We start from the raw sequence: 6,360 nt of genomic DNA, 5'->3' as shown, positions 1-6,360 counted from the left end.
CCCGAGGCCCGGTGGCTCCGGCTTCGCGGGTGCCGCGTTGGGACGGGCTCGTCCCCTTCCCGGTTCCCGAGTGGCCAGTTCGGTTCCGAAAGCTGGGAAATAAAAAAGAGTTACCAGAAAAGGACAGGCACCGACCGACAGCCCCTTGATCAAATAACCCCAAATTTGCACCATAAAGCGTCCGGGGCCCGGTTGTGCCCTGTCAGGTTTCTGTCCTCCTTACAGCCGGTCCCTTTTGACCAAAAGACCTCGAATCTCGCCCCTGAAATTGTTTCTGACATGGCCATGTCCTAAGAGGAGACTAACGCTGCGGTGATTAAATATTCCTTTTATTTTTTACAGAAAAAAAAAACCAAGCCCCACTATAAAAATCCAAAGCAGCAGGTTTGGATGTTATTTTAAAATAATGGTAGTAATATAAGTGAAGTTGGGGTTTTTTTCCGAGGCACTTCTGGGGGTGGACTGCTGTATGAGCTTCATCCTGCCTACCAGTTAGGCTGGGATCATTTTTGTGTTGTCCATCCTTTCCTCATATTTATAGAAACTATGCGATTTCACATGGTCAAACAACGACGTCTGAACCCTTCATTCAGATGAAGATTTGAAGGGTTTTCTGGATTCAATTTCTGCTGTAAACATAATGACAGTTTCCTGACGCAGCATTTCTCTGCGTTGACTCTGTGCCAGCGCATCAAGCAGAACGTGTGTCTCCGTACTCACGAAAACCCCTTGATTAAAATCCCATTGACGAGGGCCGCAGCTACCAGCTTTTCCTGGATCGCGCTCGGGCCGTGGTCCCGTCGCCGGTCATGCTGCAGTCGTGCGTGGCAGGGTCACCACCGAGCAGTACCAGTGATCCAAACGAGGAGCGGGCAGATCCTGTGTTTCTGCTCAATTAAGAGTATGCAATAAGAGTTGCTTTTGCCGGCGACTCTCTTGCTGCCTGTGAGAGGACGGGTGATACCTGGTCTAGAACAAAACCCAACAGCACGACGTTAACAAACCAAAAACATTTTACCAAGTTAGAAGTGTCAGGCTGGGCTTATGTCAGGTTTGGATCATGTGACCACTGATATTTTTGTTTCATTATTGGGGGCTCTACATTTGGATTTCCTGCATCTTCGAACCACAGTCCTGTGTCCTTTCTTCAAGAAGAGACATATTTATGCTAATATTCTCCTTCCTTTCATAGTCCCTTTACTTAAACAATGTTGGGGGTTTCTGATTGGTATTTCTAAAGAAAAATGTGAGTCTGCATGTGAATTTCTAAGCAGTATAAAATAAGGGTCCCAACCAGATTCTTCTCTCAAAGGGCAAAGCTTCCAGAAGATGCCTTTGGGGCGTGCAGGCAGAGCAACTGCACCGCCCGAGGCAGGTTCAGAGGAAAGGGAGGGGGACGAGACTGTGCGGCTGCTCAGCCCAGCAGGCACCCACACAAGGAGCCGGTGCTGGAAACTGTCCCAGGACTTGCTGGAGAACACACAGCAAGGGAACAGGTTTCAAGGCAATGAAGTGGTTTAGAAGCCATAGAACAACTTGTAAAAATATTGCTTTGGCACTTACTCTCCTAACCTATGCCATTTCTTAAAAGAAACCTGGGCTTTCAAGTGCTATGGAATGAAACAAAACGTCAGATGATTGTGTGTCATCCATGTCCTAAATCTTACCTACTACCTCTGATGTCCAGCTTTTACTCCTAGGCTTTCCATTGTGAGTGAAAAAAAAATACAAACATTGAGCCTTAACATTGTAGTTCTGATCCTCCAGTCAATTTTTTTACCAGCATTGGAGTTCTGCAAAATTGCAGGTCAGGGGAATAAAGCAGTAGATTGCCCTACTCTTCAGTCCACAATAAGCCATTTTCTAGCTATTTTTTTTTTTATAGTGCCATCACTTTGAATGTGAGTAAAGATTCCTTATGATTGAACGTGGGATTTTTCAGGGTCCTGCAGGAGTCATAAAATCCCAGCTGCTGGTTTGGATTTGCTCCAGAAATGTGTTTCAAAATGAGGGATAAGTCCTAATTTTTCTAAGTATCACTGGCTTCTCAGGAATAAGTATGCCGCATATTAAATAGCCGACAACATTTGCATCATTGAGTGGAATATGTGTGCTTCTCTCTGTCTCATGCAAGACTTTACAAATAAATCCTTTTAGGCAATGACACTCTGTAATTCCCCGTTTCTGTGCTACAGGAAAAGCTTGCATGGGTGCCTGGCTCAAGTTAATTTAATTGCATTCTCTTACTCACATGAGCTGTTTTACACTGAACAACTGCTTCTGCGCACCCCAATGCTAGCAATGGAAGAGAGCGGTCACCTGATTTCAATGGGCATTTTATGGTGAATATATCGCACCGGCAGCATATAAACTTCCTGCCAGTTCTTTTCTGTCTACAGCTTTTCCCCCAGAGAATGTTAAATGAATTGAATCTTGCTTTTCAAGGAAGCGCCCTTTCTTCTGACTTGATGCTGCAGCATGGAGGGCATCTGAAGCATGTATAATAACACCCTAGAATTAATCAAAAGCAAAAGAAGTATAACATTCCCAAGGAAAGGTTTTATTCTGTGAGTGTTCTAAAGAAGAGATACATTTTTTTATTTCCTGTTCTTATTTATTCCCCAAAAGCTAGGTAGGAGAAATATGCAGAAGGTGGGGCTGAGGGTTCAGCTCTGGAGGACTGGAATGTTTCTCAGTAACAGCAGATTTGTGCCAACAATTACCTCTAACTTACAAGAGATGCCTCAGCTTTGAGGTCTTTAAACTTCACTTTTTTTGCTCAGTGACTGACACTCACTATCCATGTTTGCATACACGTTTGTGATTTAAAAGAGCTTTACAAGGTGGCAAGGAGAATATCCCCTGCAAATAAAAATCCAAAATGACCTAAAATTACTTTGATAGTAGTAAGATATTACAACTGCTACAGGTTTCTGGTCATTCAAGCCCTGGAAACATCCATATCGTTCTGAATAGATGGAAAATGCTTGAGCCTACCACATTGCTCTTGGTGGCTCTGTAGTATGTGCCCATGCCTGTCTGGGGGGAAGGAAGGGTAGGGTCTGATCCTTTTAGATGGACCGGTCACCAATGTGTGCCTGAGACTGAGGTATTCCTGCTAAGGGTTACATAAATGTGTATGAGTCACATTAAAATGTGACGTGATTTCATTAAAAAAGTGATACCAATCTTGCCAGAACTGAGCACTGGGCAGACCAGAGATGCACTCTGTACAGCGTTATCTTCCCTGCACTCTGCTCTTTTATTTTCTCTTTCTTTATTTTCCTTTTATTAAAAAGGTGCCTTATCTTGAGAGCTATTTGTCACATTGCTGAACATCAGGTCAAAAAGTTCATAGATGAGACATAAGGAGTATACTAACAATTGATTTTTTTTAGGTCCATTTTAGCACTTTTCTTAACAAACGTTAACAAAAAATAGCAGGACGTCCTGCTGTAGAGCGGTAACCATTTGTTGTCAGCCTCACTGGGGATTATCCACCTCACGACAGTGCAGAAGACATGGTCCCTTTCCCTTGCTCTGTTTGTGGCCCCATGAATCTCTCACGTTGGCACAGCAGCGGACGTCAGCAGGAGAGGAGGACGTCTGAGCCCGCCTGTGGAAATGGGCCCTTCAGGAAGTTAAGACTCAGGTTACCTTGTCTGTCAGTCCCAAAATAGATTTAGGAATCAGATAAAACACGAGCACAATTAGTTTTGGCAAGTTGGCAGCAATTCTGTGTATGCTCAGTATCAGAAATTTAGGTACCTGAGGAATTGTAGATAAGTACTTTGGTAGCTACAGCCTTCCAAATAACCAAAAGGGAAGGTGAAAGTTTCAGGGATTGTGTTTGTGGGTTTAGGAACCTACATTCTACCCATTGCCCATGTTATGTGTCTGTCTGCCTTTGGATTTAGCTGTCTAATGTTTTGAGGAGGCAGGAAGATTTTCTTTATTTCCCTTAGAAGACAATATTTTTGAGGTTCTATTGTGGATCCTTGAACTACAGCAAACAAGCAGAAGAACAAACAGTCAGCAGAAGATGATCTGTAGACTCCTGGTCACGCCAGCATCCTTGTGCCAAACAGACATACAAAGCCCACCGGACAGCAGATTGCCTGGGGCTACCTGCTTGCCTTTTCCTATGTCTGTATCCTACCCCAAAACAGAGAGACACCGTTTCCCAGTATGCTGAGGCTTTTCACTCTGGACTTATACAGGTACCCAAGTCTGAGATTTTGTTTTTCATATGCTGCTAAAATAAAATACTCCAATTAGTGCTTATAACTGTTTTGTTTGCACAAAAATGAGTTTTGTAAATCAGTTGCAAAGGGCTGCACAATTACCAATGTAATGAAAAAACCAAATTACGCAAATATTAAATAGTCTGACTTATTGCAGCCTTTTTGTGCTGATATTGAAGTATAAATAAAATGAGAGCATTAACTAGAAAAAGACTTAAAAAACTGGAAATACTTAAAACTTTCATCTTTGCAAAAGATGTCTCGATAAGTAAGCAGCTAAAATGGATATACAGGAAAACATTCAAAAGTATCTGAAAATACCTAACAATTTTCGATATAACTTAAACCCCTAACCAATATATCTACATTGCCAATGTGCCCAAATTACTGACAGTACTAAAACTCCATGAATGACCCTCACATACTGACACCTGCAGGCACTCCCATCTCTGGTGGTGGTCCACCACCCTCACAGTAAAAAAGATTATTCTTATGCTTAAACTGAATTTCCTGTATTTCAATTTGTGCCCATAGCCTCTTGGCCTTTGACTGGATACCACTGAGAAGAGTTTGGCTCCATCCATTTTACTTGCCCCAGTCAGGTATTTACACACATGGATGAGATCCCCTTGAGCCTTCTCCTCTCCAGGCTGAACATCTCCAGCTCTCACCCTCCGTACGTCGGGCGCTCCAAGCCCATAATTATCTTCGTGGGACTTCTCTCCAGGACGTGCCTGTCCGGGTTGTACTGGGGAGCCCCGGACTGGACCCAGCGCTCCCGCTGTGTCTCCCAGGGCTGAGCAGAGGGGAAGGATCACCTCCCTCGACCGGCTGGCAGTGCTCTGCCTGATGCAGCCCAGGAGGCTGTTTTGGCCGCCCTCGCCCCAAGGGCACACGGCTGCCTCCTGCTCCGCTCGGTGTCCACCAGGACCCCCAGGCGCTTTTCTGCCGAGCTGCTTTCCAGCTGGGTGGTCCCCAGTGTGTCCTGGTGCCTGGGGTTGTTCCTCCCCAAGGGCAGGACTTTGCACTCCCCCTTGCGGAACTTCATGAGGTCCCTGTCCGCCCATTTCTCCAGCCTGTCCAGGTCCCTCCGAATGGAACACAACCAGCTGGTGTATCCACCACTCCTCCCAGTTTTGTGTCACCAGCAAATGTGCTGAGGGTGCACTTGGTCCTATCACGCAGGTCATGGAAGACGTTAAACAGCGTTGGTCCCAGTATCGACCCCTGAGGTACACCACTAGTGATGGCCTCCAGCTGGACGTGGTGCCACTGATCACAACCTTCTGTACAGCCTTGCTCAGGTGCCCCAAACTGGGTGATACCCATCACTCGGTGCTCTGCCGCCTGCCTGGAGGAAGGCTCCAGAATTCTACTTGATTTCTGTGGTCAGCATAGGAAAGACTTTCATTTTAAGGCATGGCTCTCAACACAGAGTCAAGCTGAGTTTTACAGGGAGGAGATAAAGCCTGCAGCAGAAAAGGAATGCAGCTTTGGGAACAACCCAGGGAGTTAAAGTTCAGGATCAGCCTGCAGAAAAGAATGGGCTGTGAGGCATCCCAAGATGAGGATGGCTTAAGGAAAAGACTGAAGAAGACCTGGACCTGCCAGATCCAGGTAACTGCCATTGATTGTGTTTATTGATGCAGGAGTTTCAGGGAATGATTTGTGGTTTCATTGTGACCAATTTGATTGTTATTGTCAAGGATACCGCATGTAGTGAAATGGGATTTTGCTTCAGTTTTGGGGACAGGTCACTTAATTCCTGTTTCTCCCTTGGTCTTCTGTGATCCAAGGCAGATTCCATGGAGGGACAGGGAAAATGAAGGAGAGAGACTAACTGACAATCTTTCCTTACAAAGGTAAGGATTACAAGTAACCTGAGTGGTAAACTTCACAAAGCTATTTTTCCTGGGGTGCTGGTTCTGCCTGTTCTCTCTCGGCGTGCTGCCTGGATGGGGACAGAGGGTTTAGAGGGTGCCAGTTGTGCTTTCAGCTCTCCTGTGCTCCTTGTTCAGCAGCCCGTCAGGGTTTGCTCTGGTGTCTCCAGAAGAGAGAGTACAAGAGAACAGCCCATGCAAAACAAACTCAATTTGGCCCCTGAAATTCCCAAGGT

The 6,360-nt window shown here is 45.3% G+C and overlaps 1 long non-coding RNA gene across 1 annotated transcript in view; it reads right to left on the bottom strand.

The window, feature by feature from the left end:
- Positions 1–316: 316 nt before the first annotated feature.
- Positions 317–6,360, bottom strand: part of LOC142045071 (uncharacterized) — a 46,432-nt gene continuing 40,388 nt past the window's right edge. The window contains exon 3 of the long non-coding RNA XR_012654522.1: positions 317–969. This is a non-coding gene — a long non-coding RNA (uncharacterized LOC142045071). The remainder of the gene's footprint in view (positions 970–6,360) is intronic.

This window comes from Buteo buteo, chromosome 26 (assembly GCF_964188355.1).
Source record: "Buteo buteo chromosome 26, bButBut1.hap1.1, whole genome shotgun sequence".
Lineage (NCBI taxonomy): Eukaryota > Metazoa > Chordata > Aves > Accipitriformes > Accipitridae > Buteo > Buteo buteo.
The sequence above is the reverse complement of the archived record's forward strand: the minus strand, read 5'-3'. Positions and strand labels throughout refer to the sequence as shown.